Source organism: Grampus griseus, assembly GCF_964374135.1.
Source record: "Grampus griseus genome assembly, chromosome: 16".
NCBI lineage: Eukaryota > Metazoa > Chordata > Mammalia > Artiodactyla > Delphinidae > Grampus > Grampus griseus.
Genome location: NC_139010.1, coordinates 22,851,674 through 22,873,038, shown reverse-complemented (window position 1 = coordinate 22,873,038; position 21,365 = coordinate 22,851,674).

Below are 21,365 nucleotides of genomic sequence, written 5' to 3'. Positions count from 1 at the left end.
TCCTGTGTCAATCAACCAGGATCATCCAGAGCCCAAATCTCACTGCCTAACTGTGTCAGCCACAAAAGTAGCATGAAGGAAATGTGATACTGCCCCGCCAGAGTAATGAAGGGTATTTACAGGGTTCCGTGGCAGATCCAGGGACCGTCACTTAGAACAGATTGCTCTTTCGGATCAACTTTACTAACTCAGTCTGTGCGATGTTCTTAACCTGGATGGATGGTGTGGGTAGATAATGACTAAGATGACTAAGGAAACAGGCTTTCTTGATTTCTCCTTTGATGAGGTGAAAAGGATAATAAACATGAACTTTTAAAGAATAAAACATAAGGAATGCACAACATATCCATGCGGAGGATGCATGTGACACGTGTAAACATCTTTACCTGATACAAAACTGAGAGTATGGTTGATACATTTATTAAAGTAAATATGGGAAAATAATCAGTTATTATAATAATGTGTGCACCCCCAGTTTTGGGGTAGATTAAAGCTTTACTATGTGGTTTCCATGAAAGCACTGTAAGGCTTCCTTTACTTGTGCTTTTGATATGGAGGACATATCAAAGTTTACACTTCTTTTTTTTTTGCGGTACCTGGGCCTCTCACTCTTGTGGCCTCTCCCGCTGCGGAGCACAGGCTCCAGACGCGCAAGCTCAGCGGCCATGGCTCACGGGCCCAGCCGCTCCGCGGCATGTGGGATCTTCCCAGACCGGGGCACGAACCCGCGTTCCCTGCATTGGCAGACGGACTCTCAACCACTGCGCCACCAGGGAAGCCCCAAAGTTTACACTTTTTAGGAAGTATTATTTCTAAGAAGGAAATCTGTTCCCAGAGTTTTTTTTTAAAAGAGCATCTATGATTAACTGAAGAAATCCAAGACAATTAGTATCAGGCATGTAAGACTGAGGTCTACAATTGATTCCTCCTGCTCACCACATTAATATAATGATTATATTAACACACATATAAACTTATCATCTCAGTAGAAGTAAGTTAACATTCTTTAGCTGTATGCTAGGCACTGTGTTAGGCTCTTCATGGACATTGTACTTTACATATTCCTTCAACAAACTATGAAGTAGGTACTGTTAGGATTCTCAATTTACAGGTAAGAATCTAAGGCTTAGAAAGAGGTTAAAAACTTGCCCAAAGTAACACAATGGGTGAGTGACTGGGCCAGGATTAAACCTAAGGCTAACTCTAAGTCTGTGCTCATAACTACTGCACATATTTAAAAGCTTGCATTTCTGCAGTATTTGAAAAAAAATTAAGGGTAAAAATGAACATAAAACCTACTGTCTCTTTCAGTAAGTACTTTAAGGAAACACTGTGTTGAATTTTGTTTATAATTTTTCTGACAGAAAGGAACCCTGAAATTCTTTTGTATGACTAAACAAACAAGCAAAGAGAAAATATAGAAAGAAAAAAACGAATGCTTTCAGAAACATTGTATCTGCAGTATTTTAGCTGAGAACATGAATTGATATGTGGACCGAAACATTAGGCATTAATGCTGCAAGATAGGGCATTGGAAGGCAGTCTGAATGCTTTAACAGACCTATTTTTTTGTTCCATTTATGATAGTCATTTTGTTCAGACAGTTTAAGACCTTTGTTCTTTTGAAAGTAAATTTCAATGCTTTGTGTTATTTCTCAGCACATCAACATGGGTCAATAAATTTTTTGCAAGTTAAGGGTAGGAAAATAATACTTGAAATATTCTCTCTTCATAATGCTATCACTGAATATCTTAAATGCCAGTGTGCCAGTCTCTGGGTGATTCCACTCAGATTCTATTTTTGGGCAGCTTGGACATCTCAGAAAGCTGAAAATAAAGTTCAGTGTTCTTATGCATGACCCAAATAATCACACTAACACTAATGATGTGAAGGAAAGGAAATGGGAATTAATATTTCTTCCAAGTGTACTCTAAGACAGGAGCAGCCTAAGTTATCTCTTATTCAACACTCACAGCAACCCTGAAAGGTATTGCTATTTGCATGTTACAAGGAGGAAACTAAGGCTTAAGGAAGTTTAGCTTTCCCAAAGGTAGCCAACCAGTGAGCTGCACAGCTGGGTGAATTCAAACCTAGGCCTCTTAGTTGAAAATGTATTCTCTTTTCATTGCCCCCCCCCCACTGTCTTCTCATGAAAAGTAATTATGCAGGTTAGTTCAAAAATCAGAAATCACCCAAAGAAGGAAACTCGCCATTATTTTCATATGTATCGGTAGGCAAAGGATTATTAAAATTATTAACTTTGATTTTAGGGACTTGGTGTTTATTTAACAGAAGCAAGAAGAGAACAGAAAAATAGCATAAGTCTAAGTCTTAGGACTGTTTTCACAAAGAAGACTCAATGAAATTTGTTGACTGAAATAGCAAGGGCTAATACACATTTCTGAGAAGTTATTACCTGAAATCTATCGAAAGGAATTTGTATTTTATATCCCTATTCAAGTTCTTATTTTTATTTTCATTTGGATCTACCCATTTGGTGTTTCTTGCTTTAGCAATCTTCCTATCAAAGTCCGCATACTTTAATGGAACACCTGGAAAACCTTCTTTATTTTGCCTCATCACCCAACTGCTTTTCATTCCAAACTGAGAATGGATTAGTTAAAACATAGTCTAACCAAGAAGTCTCCTGTTAATATATTAGAGATTCTCTTCTTTCATCTTATAACCTAGACAATAAGCTTTAATTAAAAATGTGGGTGAGGGAATTCCCTGGAGGTCCAGTGGTTAGGACGCTTTCAATGCCGGGGGCCCATGTTCAATCCCTGGTCAGGGAACTAAGATCCCACAAGCCACGTGACGCAGCCAAAAAAAAAAAAAATGTGGGTGATAATGTCAATAAAAGGGATAAGCAAATATTTACAATGTCACAGGGGACTTAAACCAAAAATTTACCACAGTGTAAACTGAGCTGGGGATAAATCTGTCTGTAGACAGCCCACTGGCCTGACAATATTGTGCAGATTTCAAATAGGAATAAGAAAAGCCTTGGTATAATCAGAAATGTGATCATACTATGATCATACAAAACATAAACAACCTTCCTGGTCTGATCTGCCACTCTTCTATACAAATCCTTGTCTCCAAAAAGTTCCACCAGTATTTCCTTGCTTTATCTTTCCTTCCTGCCTTTGTTCATTGTTTCTTCCAATTATTATGTAATTAAACAACTAATGGTTATACCATTTCTTATATTGCTGAATTAAACTGAGTTTTCATTTATGCATTTATGCTTTATCTATTTAACTAGATCAACTCCTTGAGAATTGAAGCCATAAAAAAATGTATATAGGCCACACAGTTTTAATCTCAAGGCATGGCACAAATTAGTCACTTAATAAATATTTGTCTGTAGCGTGCTATAAAAATAATCTATTAATTGTTGAGTTGTCCTAAATTATTCACACAATTCAACAAATATTTAATGAATGCTTATTGTGTGCCAGAAAAGATCAAATGACCTAAACTCTCAGCAACATTAACTGATTCAATTGTCATTAACAATTATGATGTTAGTTTAACACAGAAATACGGTTAAGAATCAATTCAAATGAGGAAAGGAGCTAAAAATGTTTGGTTGTTCTTTGTGCACCAGTCATTGAGCAATGACTATCAATATATGTGCTTTGGCTTAGTGGGTGCTCACAATTCTTGAGATAATTGATATGGGGGACTTTTGCTTTTGGAAATGATTGGGGCTGTTTACAGCACCCACCTTGCCCAAGAGTTCTTCTGTAGGTGCCCCATAAGAGGCACTTTCATACTTTTGCATTTTCCTTAACTGGCTTAACCACTATTTTTCCTGCCCACCTTGGAACAACCTTTGTTTTACATCAGGTCTTTGCTTTCTGTCCAAGCCCTAGAATCAGACTCTTTTTTCCTTCCATAGACTGCTCCTCTCGAGTTTTGGAGAGTAGAGTTAAAAACCCTACTACGGGGCTTCCCTGGTGGCGCAGTGGTTGAGAGTCCGCCTGCTGATGCAGGGGACACGGGTTCGTGCCCCGGTCTGGGAGGATCCCACATGCCGGGGAGCCGCTGGGCCCGTGAGCCATGGCCGCTGAGCCTGCGTGTCCGGAGCCTGTGCTCCGCAACGGGAGAGGCCACAGCAGTGACAGGCCCGTGTACCACAAAAAAACAAACAAACAAAAAACCCTACTACACATAGCTGAGAGGCAGTTCTGTCTGTTCTTATGCCTTGGTTTTTGAGATTCCAGCTCAAGTCACAGACTGAGTTGCCTGTTTTCTCAGAAATAAAGAGTACAGTACGCTTAAAACACATATTCTCTAATTTAGATCAAGATTTCAACTACTGGTGGCTGACTGCAAATTGGACTTATTAAAATGCAGATAAGCCAGAATGAATTACTCAGCTCTCTGGTGATCCTAGCTGACCTTGTCCAGTGTCCACACCAACCAAGCTTTATTGTTCACATTTAATACATAATTTAATTTAATACAACAACCAGGAAGTGTGAATTGTTATCCCCATTTTATGGAGAATGAAACTGAAAAAATTATATGCTACTGTGGGTTTTGCAAATTCAGGGATCTGAAAAAGTCTCAGAAGGTACACCCTGAGATCATCCAAGGTATTCTATATCATTATCCTTCTTTGTATAGAGGAGGAAACTGAAGATCAGAGAAAAAATTTCCACAGGGCCCCCTCAGAGCTGTGATTCACACCCAAGTCCACATGACACCAAAGCCCAAGTTCTTCTCTACTACATGGCATCTCCTTTCAGAGGAATACACCCTTGTTAGCAATGCATTTGAGAATCAATTTTGAAAAAACTCAGAAGATGTAGAGTTCCAAGAAGGAGACCTCAAGTGATATTAGGATTATGATGATTTAGTGATTTCCTCCAAAATCCTTCCAAGTCCTTGGAAATCTGGATGATTTCCTATCTCTGACTGGTCAAAGAAATAACTTAAAAGAAATTGAAGCAACCATAAATAATAAACAATTATCTTGGTGCACTTCTATCTGCAAATTACTAGACATAGTGAAATTAAGCATGTAGAGATCATATTTTAAGTAGACATTTACTTAGCACTTCATCTTTTGGAAGTTATTTACAATCATGTATTGGTTATTATGTTCTAATAACAATGACAGAACTACACCACTGTCCGTGAAGTTGGTCTTTATTATGATTATATTGTACATAGGAAAATTAAACACTAGAATGGCCATGCAAATGTAAATGTAAATCAGCAGTAAAACCGAGATTGCCAAGTTCACATTATTAATTTAGTTTAATAAGAGCTTTTTTAGGGGAACACCCCAAAGTTTATCTACTAGCAAAACTGGAGCAATAAATATGTGCTAAATGAGGCTTAGAACACGCTTTGAATAACTGAGTAGAGATGGCAACTAAAAGAAACATAAAAAAGTAATTATTTTCTATTTCTATTTTTCTAGCTGGTAATTATAGCAAATAATATTTTTCTAAGTCTTAAGAAAACTGTGAGAACCAGATTAATTTCTTTTATTCTTTAAAATGATCTAATTGCTCATGAACTTTATTTTAAAGGTCATTTATCTCAATGTACTAAAAACTTCCTTCCTAGCTACTATGGGAAGTCTCATAAAATAGAGACTCAGTTTTTTAAAAAAAATTCTTATCTGCTTTTTAATTTTGTATGAAGAATAGGTGGAAGAAATCCAATTACTATGTTAACAAAAAGAGGCAGCTGGATTGCTTATTTGGTGATCATTCACTATGTTTATATTGGGAAGGCATGGTAGGCAGGGTTTTATTTGATTTAATTCTTTCTTCTCTATTAATTTAGAAATGTTAAGGTCAGAGGATGTTTCCAAGTTCAGGTAATGTTTAACTCAAACAATGAAAAAAATAAGTAAGCATAAAAGCCATTGTAAAATCAATGTCTTTAACTACCTTAAAACCAGAATAAGGGACTTCCTTGGTCCAGTGGCTAAGACTCCACGCTCCCAATGCAAGGGGCCCAGGTTCGATCCCTGGTGAGGGAACTAGATCCCACATTGCTGCAACGAAGATCCTGCGTGGTGCAACTAAGACCCAATGCAGACAAATAAATAAATATTAAAAAAAAAAAATCAGAATAAGGATGCACGTGAATCAAATTTAAGAAAGATCCATCGCCTCTTTTCAGAAACAAATAATAACTAGTACAGAAAGATGAGCAGTTTTAAACTTGAGACATTGATATATGCCTTGTTTGATTTGAACATAGAATATTTAAAATTTATATCAGTGGTATAGTATGATGTTTAAAAGAAGAAGTCAAATAAATGCTATAATTAGGCAGAGAGAAATTGTACTTAGAGTTAGATTCTACCTCCACCACTTATTATCTGAGAAGGCTTAGGCAAGTTATTTAATTTCTCTGTGCTTTAGTTTCCTCAGCTCTAAAAAATGGGAGAAATATTAGTACCTAACTCATGGGATTGCTGTGAGAATTAAGTAAATACTCTTAGAATAAAGCCTGGCTCCTAGCAAGTGGCCAGTAAATGTTAACTATCATTATTACCATTCTTATCATAAAAAGATATATGTTAAGTAAACATCTTTTAATCTGGCTTTGTGAAGTCACAGGGAGTGAAGTATACACATTTGCGCTGAGCTGTAAACTCTAAGGAAAGGCCAGAGGCTGAATGGGCCATCTAGACTGATGACTCAGACACAGCCGCAGTTCAGGTTTCCAGACTGATTCAGTCCTTGGCTTCTGTCCTGACACTGACAACAAAAATGCCAATTAGTGCAAGAGTGATGAGTTTTTTTAACATGGGTGCTGTTCATTAGAGATTCAAATCAGATCACTTACATCTTGTATAGGACACCAATAGTGATCAACCAAGTTCAGTTGTAAACCAATGACATAGAGGTAAAATGCTTCATATCTAGTTACCGTGCTCCTGAACCATCTGCTTCTGAATTCTAAATTCTCAACTCGGCCACTGCCAAGGGGCTAAACATAGCTAAAGGGTTGAAATTATAATTTGATCTGACAACCCAAGTATCAAACAAGCCTACTTTAGCCAAATAAGTAGAGGGGTGACAAATATCAGAGCAGTATATCCACTCTGTGGTATGTGCTTTATGACAAGAAAATAATAATTGAGAGTATTGGTAAATATCTTATTTCTTATCTGATCTAGAAAAGGGTGTCAGCATAGATTGGTATAAAACTTTAGGTTGACAAAACTATTGTTAAGGTTAAGTGATTTAGAGAGGAGAAATCTAGGGAAGTGAGGGATATCTTAGAATTCCCATGATCCTGAATTGTCTAATGGACTAATGTTGAATGTATATAAACACCACATGGAATAAGATAAAGAAGATTTAGATCTACTAAATAAATGCTGCTGATGATGATGTGGAGTAGATGTCAAATACAAAGAGCAATGATGTTTTAAATCCTATTATTTAAATGATCTTTTGTACTAACACTACATTTGAAAAGTGTTTTATTGTTTTTTATTAGCTATTTCTCATCAGAGTCCTGTCAGTAGATCTGCTTTAATACTCACATTTTACATATGTGGAAGCTGACATAAAAAATAATTAACTAGTTAGGGGCTTCCCTGATAGCGCAGTGGTTAAGAATCTGCCTGCCAGTGCAGGGGACACAGGTTCGAGCCCTGGTCCGGGAAGATCCCACATGCCGCAGAGCAGCTAAGCCCTTGCACCACAACTACTGAGCCTGCACTCTAGAGCCCGCGAGCCACAACTGCTGAAGCCCGCGCGCCTAGAGCCTGTGCTCCACAACAAGAGAAGCCATCGCAATGAGAAGCCCTCGCACCACAATGAAGAGTAGCCCCCCGCTCACCGCAACTAGAGACAGCCTGCGCACAGCAACAAAGACCCAACGCAGCCATAAATAAATAAATAAATAAATAATACAAAAAAAGCTTGACAACTTAAAAAAAAAAACATCTTCAGTCTTTTGAAACTCTTTATACAATATATGAATAAAATAAATCCTTGACATTCACAGTAGGGTGTACCCTAAGCCATTTGTGGATCCCTTATACCATTGTTGTATTTGATTTTTCAGATAAAATGTGTATGAGATCATAATTAGAGAACTGATGGTTGCTTAGGCTCAGGGACCATGTAAGTGACTAGCCCTGAACCCCCAGGTCCAGGTGTACATGTCCAAAGTGATACCTCAGCAAAATCACAAATTATTGTGTCATGGCCTTTCAGGGTAGTTCCTTGTTTAGACAAAAATGCCAAATGTTAAATGTGTGAATGCCAAGGGCTTTTTTGTGTTTTTGATCAAATTCCTAAGTCCATGGCTGAGTGGCACTGCCAGTGGCAGGAACAAGGGATGCTCACACTTGAGGAAGCCATGAATTCACTCAAGCTAGGTCCTCGGATGAAGTGAAGCCAGTTTGCCACCAAACAAACCCCTGGGACCAGGACGTAGAGAGCAGGCTGTGGCCAGAGCTGGAGTGGGTCTGGCCTGGTTTAAACTCTGCTCCAGGCTAATAAGGAAAAACCAGCTGGTTTTGGGTCTCTGCCTTTGCCTTTAAGTCCTGATGTGACTTCTTTTCCCCAGGGTTTCTAATTAAAGAATAAAATTTAACTAGTTAAAAAAAAATTAGTTCAATGAGAAAGAATTAGTTCGGTTCTGAGAGTTTGAAACCTATGCTCGTATATACCTCTTTAAACTTTAGTTATTCATTTTTAAAGAGCAGTAAAGCTTGTATAAGATTAAAAAGAAAGTCTTCAAAACAGTATTTATAATATGACCCTGTTTTATTTTTTAAAATTTTGGAGTACAATATTCCAAAATGTTAAACTGGTTATAACTATGTAGTGGAACTATGGAAGATTTTTCTCTCATATTTTTTCTTAGCTGTACTTTTTAAAAAACTTCTAATAAGGGTGTATTATAGTTATAAAGAGAAAAAAAATGGTAAAAGTTGCCCCCAAGGCAAAAAAAGAAAAAAAAAAAGCTTCAAGCACACCAGTAGAAAAAAGAAGCAAAATTTGGCTGTAGCCTAACTGATGGTCTCTACCTACCTATCTATCTGTCAAATATATGTTTGTATATAAATATAAATATGTGTATATCTACATCTATATCTACATCTGAAGAGATAATTGGAATTACCAGTAGGAAAGGGAAATCAAAGAAGAAAGAATCAGCAGTGTTCATCCAAGAGAGCCTATCTGCTCCTGATGGTGGTGCTGGCAGCTCCAGACCAACACTACCAGATGCCATAACCAATTACTTACCTTGCTCCAATCCATGCTCATACAACAGCATTCTGATTTCAATTGAGTTTTTGTGTGTGTGTGTGTACGGTACGTGGGCCTCTCACTGTTGTGGCCTCTCCCGTCGCGGAGCACAGGCTCCGGACGCGCAGGCTCAGCGGCCATGGCTCGTGGGCCCAGCCGCTCCGCGGCATGTGGGATCCTCCTGGACTGGGGCACGAACCCGCGTCCCCTGCATCGGCAGGCGGACTCTCAACCACTGCGCCACCAGGGAAGCCCTCAATTGAGTGTTTTATTAAAATAGACTTATTTATTTTTTAAAACAAATTTATTTATTTATTTATTTTTGGCTGCATTGGGTCTTCGTTGCGGTTCGTGGGCTTCTCATTGCGGTGGCTTCTCTTGTTGCGGAGCATGGGCTCTAGGTGCGTGAGTTTCAGTAGTTGTGGCACGCGGGCTCAGTAGTTGTGGCTCATGGGCTCTAGAGCACGGGCTCAGTAGTTGTGGCGCACGGGCTTAGTTGCTCCACGGCATGTGGGATCTTCCTGGACCAGGGCTCGAACCCATGTCCCCTGCATTGGCAGGCGGATTCTTAACCACTGCGCCACCAGAGAATTCCCTAGACTTCTTTTAAATAATAAGTTGGTAAGTGAATATGGCACTTAGTTTGCTCTCAAGCCATGTTTCTCATTGTCAATTAACAAATTGGAAATGTGGATGCTGTATTACTCTCTTGGGAGTTTGATTAATGTAAATACCCTGCAAAAGGACTGGATCGCTATAAGAGTTTTTGAAAAACAAATTAGGTTTCTGATCTTGGATAGCTGAGGACCAGACAATGAAACCTGGTGATTTCATCAAGGTGATTAAAAGCTGCAAGATCTTATGACAGTCAACCAACTGGACTTCCCTAAGAAGCAATCCTGTAATTCAATGTGTGACCTTTAGCATGAAATAAATACATGGCAGGTGTGTCTTGGAGACACTGCCATAAGATACTTCCACAATATGAACGATGGGGATGGCGTTTTAGCTATGATCCAGCCTATCTTTCTTAGCTTGGAGTTGTAGATAAACTGAGGACGATAGGAAGTAAGTCGGTTATCTAAGATGGCAGTTGATATCAGCTCAAACTTGAAATTATAATTGGTGCTTCCTAGTCCAGCATATGAAACTGTTTTCCATAGCCTTTATGAAATAATATCACAGCTGTAAAATGCACACATCCATGACTATATCTTCGTTTCCTGTTTTAAAAGATATTTATTCACTAGTATGTTCAAAGTACTCTGCTAAGTTAAGATTTTCTTCAAATCTGCTCTATATGTTTTATAATATGAGTAAATGTTTAACGCTGGGAGTAGGGTAGAGGAAAATATGGCTACTTACTGAGAAGCTAATACATGCCAGGCACTGTTCTAGATACACTACATCTTACTTTCATTTATTATATGATTAAATGCTTTTCAATAATGATGATTTTTATTTAATGATCATCTTGGATATGACCCGATGCAATGAAGTGCATTCATTTAGGGCAGCAGTCCCTAACCCTTTTGGCACCAGGGATCAGTTTCATGGAAGACAATTTTTCCACGGACTGGGGCAGAGGGGGATGGTTTCGGGATGATTCAAATGCATTACATTTATTGTGCACTTTATTTCTATTATTATTACATTGTAAGATATAATGAAATTATTATACAACTCACCATAATGCTGATAGGAGCCGGAGCTCAGGCGGTAATGCGAGCGATGGGGAGCGGCTGTAAATACAGATGAAGCTTCGCCCGCTTGCTCCTCACCTCCTGCTGTGCGGCCCCGGTCCTAACAGGCCTCAGACTGGTAGTGGTCCGTGGCCCGGCGGTTGGGGACCCCTGATTTAGGGTATCATTAGAGAACTTATATGGTACATGTCCAAAGGTTTTAGTAAATAATAAGTGAAAGTAATACTCCCAACGGAAGAAGTTCTTTTCTGTCTCGCTACACACTAAGCGTCCCTCCCACCCCCCACAAAAGCTCACAAAAGACCACATATTGTGTGATTCCATTTATATGCAATGTCCAGAATAGACAAATCTACAGAAACAGATAGTAAATTTGTGGTTGCCTAGGGTTGTGGGTGAGGGGAATGTGGGAAGAAAAGAGGAGTCACTGCTCTTGGGTATAGGTTTTTGTGGGGAGGGTGAGGAAATGTTCTACAGTTGATTGTGGCAATGGTTGCAAACTCTGTAGTTATACTAAAAACCACTGTATTGTACACTTTAAATAGGCGGATTGTATGGTATGTGAATTATATCTTAATACAGCTGTAATTTTTTTAAAGTTCTAAATTTCTGCCGTCCAATTGCACAGTCCCTTCAGATCAACCCTGTGAGATACCCTCTTAATAGAATGGGAGGGTTTTACCATTAATGAGTAGTAGCTTAAAAAAAACCAGGTAATATAAAAATGAATTCCAGCACAGAAGATAGGAACTTATAGAAACCATGGTGAGTGATAGATAAATACGCCAACTGGGAATAACTCATGTGCGTCCTAAGGTAAATCACTGATCCAGTTCTCTATGAAACAACAACACAGAAAATCCTGGCCTCCTCCAGGATTCTGTTGTCTGTCTTCAACCAGCTCAACCACTCTGTACTTTGCCCATGAACAAAGCACAGTGTTGCCCACTTAGTCCTATTTGTGGTATCTCTAATCTTTCCTTTTTGGACCTGCAGTATCTCATCCATTTTTTTAATATCACTTGGAAGTACTCTTTCCTCATTCTTCTTCCACATGGTTTTACAGATTTTCTAGGACAGCCTCCTCCCTTTACCCCAACCCTTGAAAAAAAACAGCACCTACACACCCCAGAGAGCCACAGTTCAACAAGGTGAAAAGGTGTGGTTCAGATGAATACCTTGGGTGAGGATGGATACAAGAATACTTTTATTGCTCTCTTAATCATTGGATTCCTGGAGGCATCTCTTTACTAGGCAATATTAAATCTTTCCATTGTCCAGACATTCCCTTAAGAAATCGCTTGCTTTACCTCCCAAGGTGAGTTCTGAGGGAGGGCCTTACCTGGCACAAACTGCAGTGGATCTCCACGGGGGTTCCACGGGGGCTCCTGGCCCTTCCCCTCACTTGCTGAGTGCAGGGAAATCTGCCGTGGCTTTCCCTTCCTGGGCTTGCCCATCCTGCTAATTTTAGGCTGCTTCCTCATGCAGCCACCTTGGGTATCAGCATGTGGCTCCCCTCAGAGGAGCTATTTTCTCCTATGAGTCTCATTTGTTTACAACTTCTCTCCCTTTTCCTCCTCAACCCCACCTCTGTATAGCTGAGCTATTTCTTAGTAATAAATAAAATATCTTCCAGAATTATGCTTACTCTAATCTGAGTTTATACCTGAATTCAAGGGACTAAGGAAAACTTTTTATATTAGATTTTAGTTGTCCTTCCCAGTAGCCAGATTTCCAAATCATGTTTATCTAACAAATAAACTAGGTTTCTACTGTGGATAAGATATTAGGTCACAGGGATAAAATGATGAGCAAAGCACATGTGTATTTCACTGATGTAATCTCGATAACAGATTTATCAAACTTCCACTGTGTTCTGTGCTCTCTGTTCAGACGTGGGAATAAAAAATTAATAAAGCAGAGCCCGTGTCCTCAAAGAGCTCATTAGATATTTCAGTATACATAGAGATTCAAAGAGGCAGGGCTTACAAATTCCTGAGACTTAGTTTTCATATAATGAATGGAAATTATGTCTTCATATATGTTATAGACATAATCAAACAAATTGCTTATTAACTTAAAGGATATAAATATACAAGGGCAGTAGACAAAATGGATACGCTAAGCAGCATCTCAAGGCTCTCCTTTACATGTCCCCCCGAGCATTTTGTTATTCTATGGAGCCAGAGGGGTTGAAGTACCTGGAGAAGCCAATCTAGGCAATCAAAGCACAGGTGATGACTATCAGTATAACAAGACACATTCAACTTAAGACTTTTCGAGGTGATGGCGATGTTAATTAATGTATGTGGTATTCATTTCACAGTACATATGTGTATCAAATCATGACATTTTACACCTTAAACCTACACAATATTATATGTCAATTATATCTCAATAATGCTGAAAAAAAAGATTTTTATTCTACTTGAACAGAATAAGACTGAACATATCCATTATTTATATGTGTGGATAATTGACCCTGTAAATTCATGGTGTGGGCATGTCTTCTACGTGAACATAACTAAGCTCCCCAATACTTGGAAAGAGGTCCTTAGCACCTTGTTGAGTAAAAATATTTACAAAATTCCAAGATCCATTGAGTAAACATACTGATTTCTGTGTCTGTGCAACATATTTTGGAGTATGAAAAAACATCAGAACGATATTCAGTAAATGTTCCCAGTATGTATCTCCTGAGGTGGTGTCTCTGATATTTTCTTCTTTATATTTTACTGAATTGTTTAAATTATTAACAATAATAATTAATATTTTAAAATAACATCTCTTTTAATTTTTAAATGAGAATTTCCCATACTAAACAAATTTAATTTTAAACAGAATAATTTTTTGTTAAATAAAAGAAACCATCTTATCCAGTCCCTCTAATTGTAACTAGGAGAAGGATGATAAGGTGTATCACCCTTACCATAGACGCAGTGTACAATTTTATTCTCTGATGATGTAGTACTTTAAAAAAAAAATATTTTCCACACGAAAAACAATTCTAACATTCACCATGCCACAGGATTTCTGTTTTATTGTCGACACTCTCAGTGCTTGCAAATGGGAGCGGTTTGAAAGCTGCTCTTTGGAAGTTAGCTTGCTGGGCAGTGCTTCCTTTTAAAGATTGAACAGATGAAGTTTGTTGTTTGTTGAAAGTGAACAGCACACGACCCTTCAGTTCACCTCTTAATACCCCAATGTTTACAAAGAGTAATTTTTCTTCTCTTTATGTTTTTAAAGTAAAACAGCAGGCTGAACTGCATGGCACTTTTCTTGGGCAAACATGTTTGTCATTTTATGTGGTTAAACTGTATTTAGGTGCTGTGGAGGTGGCAACTATAATTTGTCTTCTAGGAACACTCTGTCTTTCCTAGTCACTGATGCTCAACTGTTCCTTCAGGCTATCAGATCTACACTGAGACAATAAAAATACATTTTTAAACTGTAATGAAAATCTGTCCACAAAAATGTCTGTGTTTTATTTATTTCTAAATGCCAGCTATTATGGCAGTTTATTTCATTTTTCCAAAAGAAGCATGAGTAACAGTACACATTTTTTAAACATTTGCAATCAATGTGTATAAAAGTTATCTGTATGCTGAAGGCAACCAACAGTTGGTTCTAGAGCACGTAAGGAGTTCTGGGGGGTAGGGGAAAAGGGAAGGGAGTTTAAAAAGCTTTTCTGTCTCCTTACTTCTGTGTCCTCTGTGCTTTCGTAAGATTTTTGATGCTTAATTAAGAAATGTGGGGGGCTTCCCTGGTGGCGCAGTGGTTGAGAGTCCGCCTGCGGATGCAGGGGACACAGGTTCGTGCCCCGTTCCGGGAGGGTCCCACATGCCGCGGAGCGGCTGGGCCCGTGAGCCATGGCCGCTGAGCCTGCGCGTCCGGAGCCTGTGCTCCGCAACGGTAGAGGCCACAACAGTGAGAGGCCCGCGTACCAAAAGAAAAAAAAAAAAAAAAAAAAGAAATGTGTTGTTGGGAATCCCCTTGGTGGTCCAGTGGCTAGGACTCTGTGTTTTCACTGCAGGAGGCACGGGTTCTATCCCTGGTTGGGGAACTAAGATCCTGCACGCTGTGAGGCAAAAAAAAAAAAAAAAAAAAAAAAAAGATGTCAATTTCTCTTATAAAAAGTGATAATTGAATACGATGCACAGCAAGTCTGTTTCTTTTATACCATTAGTTTGAAAGTTAGTAATAAAGGATTCAATAGATGAAGATACTCATGCTGTGGTTGACTTCTATGAAAGAAATAGTACTGTTAATTTGACTAAAACCTGTAGTTAAAATTAGTTTTAGTCCTGATTCTATTTGAAGGCTGTGAGGCATGCCACTTAAAAATATACATATGGGGCTTCCCTGGTGGCACAGTGGTTGAGAGTCCGACTGCCGATGCAGGGGACACGGGTTCGTGCCCTGGTCCGGGAAGATCCCACATGCCGCGGAGTGGCTGGGCCTGTGAGCCATGGCCGCTGAGGCTGCGCGTCGGGAACCTGTGCTCCGCAACGGGAGAGGCCACAACAGTGAGAGGCCCGCGTACCACCAAAAAAAAAAAAAAAAAAAGTATATATATATATATATATATGTACATATATACATATGTACATATATGTGTGTTTGTATATACATATATACATATATATACATATGTATATATATGTGTGTGTGTGTGTGTATATATATATATATATATATATATATATATAAGATGTGGGCTTCCCTGGTGGCGCAGTGATTAAGAATCTGCCTGTCAATGCAAGGGACACGGGTTTGAGCCCTGCCCCGGGAAGATCCCACATGCCGTGGAGCAACTAAGCCCGTGTGCCACAACTACTGATCCTGCTCTAGAGCCCACAAGCCACAACTACTGAGCCCACGTGCCACAACTACTGAGCCCACGTGCCACAACTACTGAGCCCACATGCCACAACTACTGAAGCCTGCACGCCTAGAGCCCGTGCTCTGCAACAAGAGAAGCTACCGCAACGAGAAGTCCGCGCACCACAACGAAGAGTAGCCCCCGGCTCACCGCAACTAGAGAAAGCCCAGGCACAGCAACGAAGACCCAACACAGCCATAAATAAACAAACAAACAAACAAATAAATAAGATCTCACCCTTTGGCTTGATGCAGGTTATATTGCTGATTCACTTTGGTATGGGACCTGGCACAAGGAACAAAAAAAAGCAAACTTTCCAGATTTCATATTTCTAACAGCTAAATTTGAACTTTTCAACCTCAGATATCTTTATGAGACCCTTTGAAATCAGTAGCAACAAAATAGCTCAACTTGCAACCCAAAGTTTGACTGTTAAGCTCTAGTAGTTGAGATTCTGTCTCTTTATTGCTATTTTAATTGTTTTCTTTAAAAGAAAAACACATAGGGACTTCCCTGGTGGTGCAGTGGTTAAGAATCCGCCTGCCAGTGCAGGGGACATGGGTTCGATTTCTGGTCTGGGAAGATCCCACATGCCGCGGAGCAGCTAAGCCTGTGTGCCACAACTACTGAAGCCCTCGTGCCTAGAGCCCGTGCCCCGCAACAAGAGAAGCCACTGCAATGAGAAGCACGTGCACCGCAAGGAAGAGTAGCCCCTGCTCGCCGCAACTAGAGAAAGCCTGCGCACAGCAACGAAGACCCAACACAGCCAAAAATAAAAAAATAAGTAAATTTATTTTTAAAAAAATAGAGAAGAAAAACACATAGACTTAAAAGATTCATATACGTACAGATCCCACACTTCATACCATATTTCTTTGGTGATGCTCATTATTAATTAGAACTTGCAGAATTCTCATCTTATGATTGCTGTGGGATAAAATTAATTTTAAAGCATAGTTTATCATACAGTTAAGACTTCGTTTTTAAAAACAACTTTTTTTTCTGCCAACCCTCCCCCCTGCAAAAACAAAACAAAACAACAACAACAAACACCATAGTCATTCTGAGCACTTTCTCTGTTTAGAAACTATAGTAACTGGAATAATCACACTGTAATTTCAAAGGCATGGACACATCCCCACATACTGGTCAATGGCCACATTACATGTGATTTTTTTTCAGGCTTATGCCTGTTTGAATGCCAGCTGAATTCCTGTAATTGGATGGAAAACAAACACAAAGAAATTATAGAGTTATAAAAAGAGAGCATTTAAAAAATATTTCAGGTATGTATAATATGATCATTACTACTGTTTCACGCTGGGATACTGTGAAGGAAATTGGAGTCAGAATGTAAATTTAGAGCAGGAAATGAGATTAGTATAAATGTGAGAATGAAAGTTGAGAAGGATTCTATAATAAATATCCAGAATTATTATTCTTTATGTTGTTAAGTGGCATATATCATAACATGTAATATTATGAATAAAATTGTTTTGCTTGCATCTATTAAAAAGAGGGGGAAATTTTTTTCTGTGCTTTCTCATTTATGTGGCAGAAGAGAATTCTTTCTCCCATCTCACTCACTTCTGGGCTAGGCCCATACCCTGTAGGATAACAGGAAAAGGACTTTTTATGATGCAGTTCAAAAGGAAGAAAAACATTGTTACGGGCTGAATTGTGTTCCCTGCCAAATTCATATGCTTAAGTCCCAATCTCCAGTACCTCAGAATATGACTGTATTTGGAGATGGAGGTTTTTTGTTTTTTTTTACGGTACGCGGGCCTTTCGCTGTTGCGGCCTCTCCCGCTGCGGAGCACAGGCTCCGGACGCGCAGGCTCAGCGGCCATGGCTCACGGGCCCAGCCGCTCCGCGGCATGTGGGATCTTCCTGGATCGGAGCATGAACCCGTGTCTCTTGCATCAGCAGGCGGACTCTCAACCACTGCGCCACCAGGGAAGCCCAGAGATGGAGCTTTAAAGCGGTAATTAAGGTAAAATGAGTGGGCCCCAACCCAGTACACCTGGTGTCTCTATAAGAAGAAGAGACTAGGGCAGAGAGAATGCACAGAGGGAGGAATGGCCATAGGAACACCCAGCGAGGAGGTAGCCATCTGTACGTCAAGGAAAGAGGCCTCAGAAGAAACCAAACCTGCCAACACCTCGATGTCTGACTTCTAGCCTCCAGAACTGTGAGGAAATCAATTTCTGTTGTTTTAAGCCACCCAGTCTGTGGTATTTTGGTATGGCAGCCGTACCAAACTAATACAGAAACACACTCTTGATTTTTCAAACTTAAAAAACAGGCCACTTCATTTTTCCTGGTCAAAACCTGTCCTCCTCCTTCTTCCTTCAGCAGCTATCCTCATCTTGGTAAATGTCCTCAAGTCAGAAAACTACCAGTGGCCCAGCACTCCTCCCATTCTCTGCTCCCCTACAAACCATCCATCACAACTCTGTTAATTTTATTCCCAAAGTATGCTTTAAATCTACCTTCTTTACTTTATCTCCATCACAACCACCTTAGTCCCCACCGCTATTATCTCCCACTTGGATTATTATAAAAGCCTCCTAAATGATTTATCTCTGCCCATGTTCACCCTCCTGTAATTCAGCAATACTGTGCAGTTCAGCAACAAGAGTAATCTTTTTCTTAACAAATATAATCATTGCCCTCCTCTCCTGGCTTAAAACCCCTGAGCAGGGGCTTCCCTGGTGGCGCAGTGGTTGAGAATCTGCCTGCTAATGCAGGGGACACGGGTTTGAGCCCTGGTCTGGGAGAATCCCACATGCCGCGGAGCAACTAGGCCCGTGAGCCACAACTACTGAGCCTGTGCGTCTGGAGCCTGTGCTCCGCAACAAGAGAGGCTGCGATAGTGAGAGGCCCGCACACCGCGATGAAGAGTGGCCCCCGCTCGCCACAACTAGAGAAAGCCCTCACATAGAAATGAAGAACCAACACAGCAAAAAAAAAAAAAAACCTTGAGCAGTACTTAGAGTAAAACTCCTTAATGTGCTCTTACTGACTGCCTGTCACCAAACATTTCTTGTACCCTTGTGCTCCATCTACACTAATTTTCTTTCAGTTCCTGGAAAATGCCAAGTTCTTTCCTGCCTCAAGGGCTTCGTGTTTCTCCCTCCACCTAGAATATTTTCTCAGCCCTATCTTCACAAGGCTTGATCCTTCTCTTTGGTTTCAGTTTTAATAACAATTCCTCCACTGAGGACTTTACTGTCCATTCTGTTCAAGGACTTACTCTATTATTCTCCATCTCTATCTCTTGTTTGTTTCCTTAGTATTTATTACAATTTGGAATACTTTTATTTGCCTGCCTACTTGTTTTTTCCTATCTCTACTACTAGAACGGGAAGGCAGCACAGAGTAGGTGTTCAGTAAAGATTTGTTGAAGAATCTTAAAATATCTGACTGCCATGTGTATATTCTAAGGTGAAGCCATAATGCTAGGTCAAAGACCAATGAGAAGGGATGACCATGGGGCCCATAAGACAGGGGATTAAAAGGACAGAATTCTCCAGATGGAGGGACTCACTGAGGGACTGAAGAAAACATGGCCATGCAACCACTTGATTGAAGGCTCCAACCTTGGAAAGCAAGGGTGTGTAAAATAAAATAAAACGGGCTTTCCTGTTGTCCACTCAAGGTGGAATCTACAATTTGGTGGCAGTAGGTGACAAATTCTTTCGAACAATACCATCCTGTCCTTTCTCCCTTCCTTTTTTTTTGCCATTCCTCATGGCTTATGAGATCTTAGTTCCCTGACCAAGGATCGAACCTGGGCCCCCAGCAGTGGAAGCACAGAGTCCTAACCACTGAACCGCCAGAGAATTCCCTATCCTGTCCTTTCAAAGTTAACAATAAAAGGATTAACCTTGCCATACATATCATTACCCCACTGTTGGAACTTATGTTGTTTTTAATTTTTGCTTTTAGAAATAATATAACAATAAACATCTTTGTTCACAGTTTTATTTGCCTGCCTTTTTGTTTTTATCTTTCTCACCTACCAGAATTGGGAAAGAGGCACATAGTAGGTGCTTAATAAAGATTTGTTGAATCCACCTTGTATTTCCTTAGGACAGAGTCCAGAAGTGATATAATGTAGGTAAATAGTTCTGTGCAATGTCTCACAATAATTATTGCTATTAATATGAACTATTGTTAAATGGAATTTACTGACTCTTGAAACATATTGCCAAATTTACTTATAAAATGGTTGTAATAATTTACATTGCCAGCACCATTAATTAATTAATTCAATAAATAATTTTTGAGCACATGCTATAGGCCAGGAACTGTTCAAGATATTAAGGAACAGAGCACTTAAGAAAACAAAGTCCCTGCCTTTATGGAGTCTTCTTTCTAGTGAAAAAGACAAATTTATATATCTACCTATATAATATATATTTATAGATTTTACATAATTATTTTATCTTTTAATTTTTTATAAATTTATTTTTTTATTTTTGGCTGCGTTGGGTCTTCGTTGCTGTGCACAGGCTTTCTCTAGTTGCGGCGCACAGGCTTTCTCTAGTTGCTTCGTTGTGGTGCGTGGCTTATCTTGTTGCGGAGCACGGGCTCTGGGCACGCAGGCTCAGTAGTTGTGGCGTACGGGCTTAGTTGCTTTGCAGCACGTGGGATCTTCCTGGACCATGGCTGGAACCCGTGTCCCCTGCATTGGCAGGCGGATTTTTTTTTTTTTTTTTTTTTTTTTTTTTTTTTGCGGTACGCGGGCCTCTCACTGTTGTGGCCTCTCCCGTTGCGGAGCACAGGCTGCGGACGCGCAGGCTCGGCGGCCATGGCTCACGGGCCCAGCTGCTCCGCGGCACGTGGGATCTTCCCGGACTGGGGCACGAACCCGTGTCCCCTGCATCGGCAGGCAGACTCTCAACCGCTGCCACACCAGGAAAGCCCATGGCAAGTGGATTCTTAACCACTGTGCCACCAGGAAGTCCCAACATAATTATTTTAAATTTATCTATATATAACATATGGAATATAATAAATAAAATATTATACATTTACATATTATACAATAAATATCAGGTAGTGATAACAGATATAAAATAAAGCAGGATAAGTTATTGAGAGTGAGGGGCTAGTTTTTTTGGTTAGGGTGATCAGGGAAGACTGGGGAGGTGACATGAGCAGAGACTTGAATGAAGGAGGTTAGGAGGGGTACGGCACAAGCAGTATGGCTATATGGAAGGAGCAGGGGAAAGAGTGGGACAGGATGAATACCTAGTTTAGTGGTCTCTCAACAGTCTGAGTGTTTTTTTAAATGAAAATAACACGATAGGTAAAAAATATTTTACTTTTGTTCTAAATAAGAATTATATCATTATTTGTGATATGGAATGCTTTCCCAAAAGTTCTCTTACTACTTGTTAGTTCAGGAGAGATAATGTTAGCAATAATAAAGCTAACATTTACAAAATACTGGCCATGTTCAAGGCACTGTACATGTTACCTTATTAAATCCTCACAACCCAGTGAGGTATGGATTATTA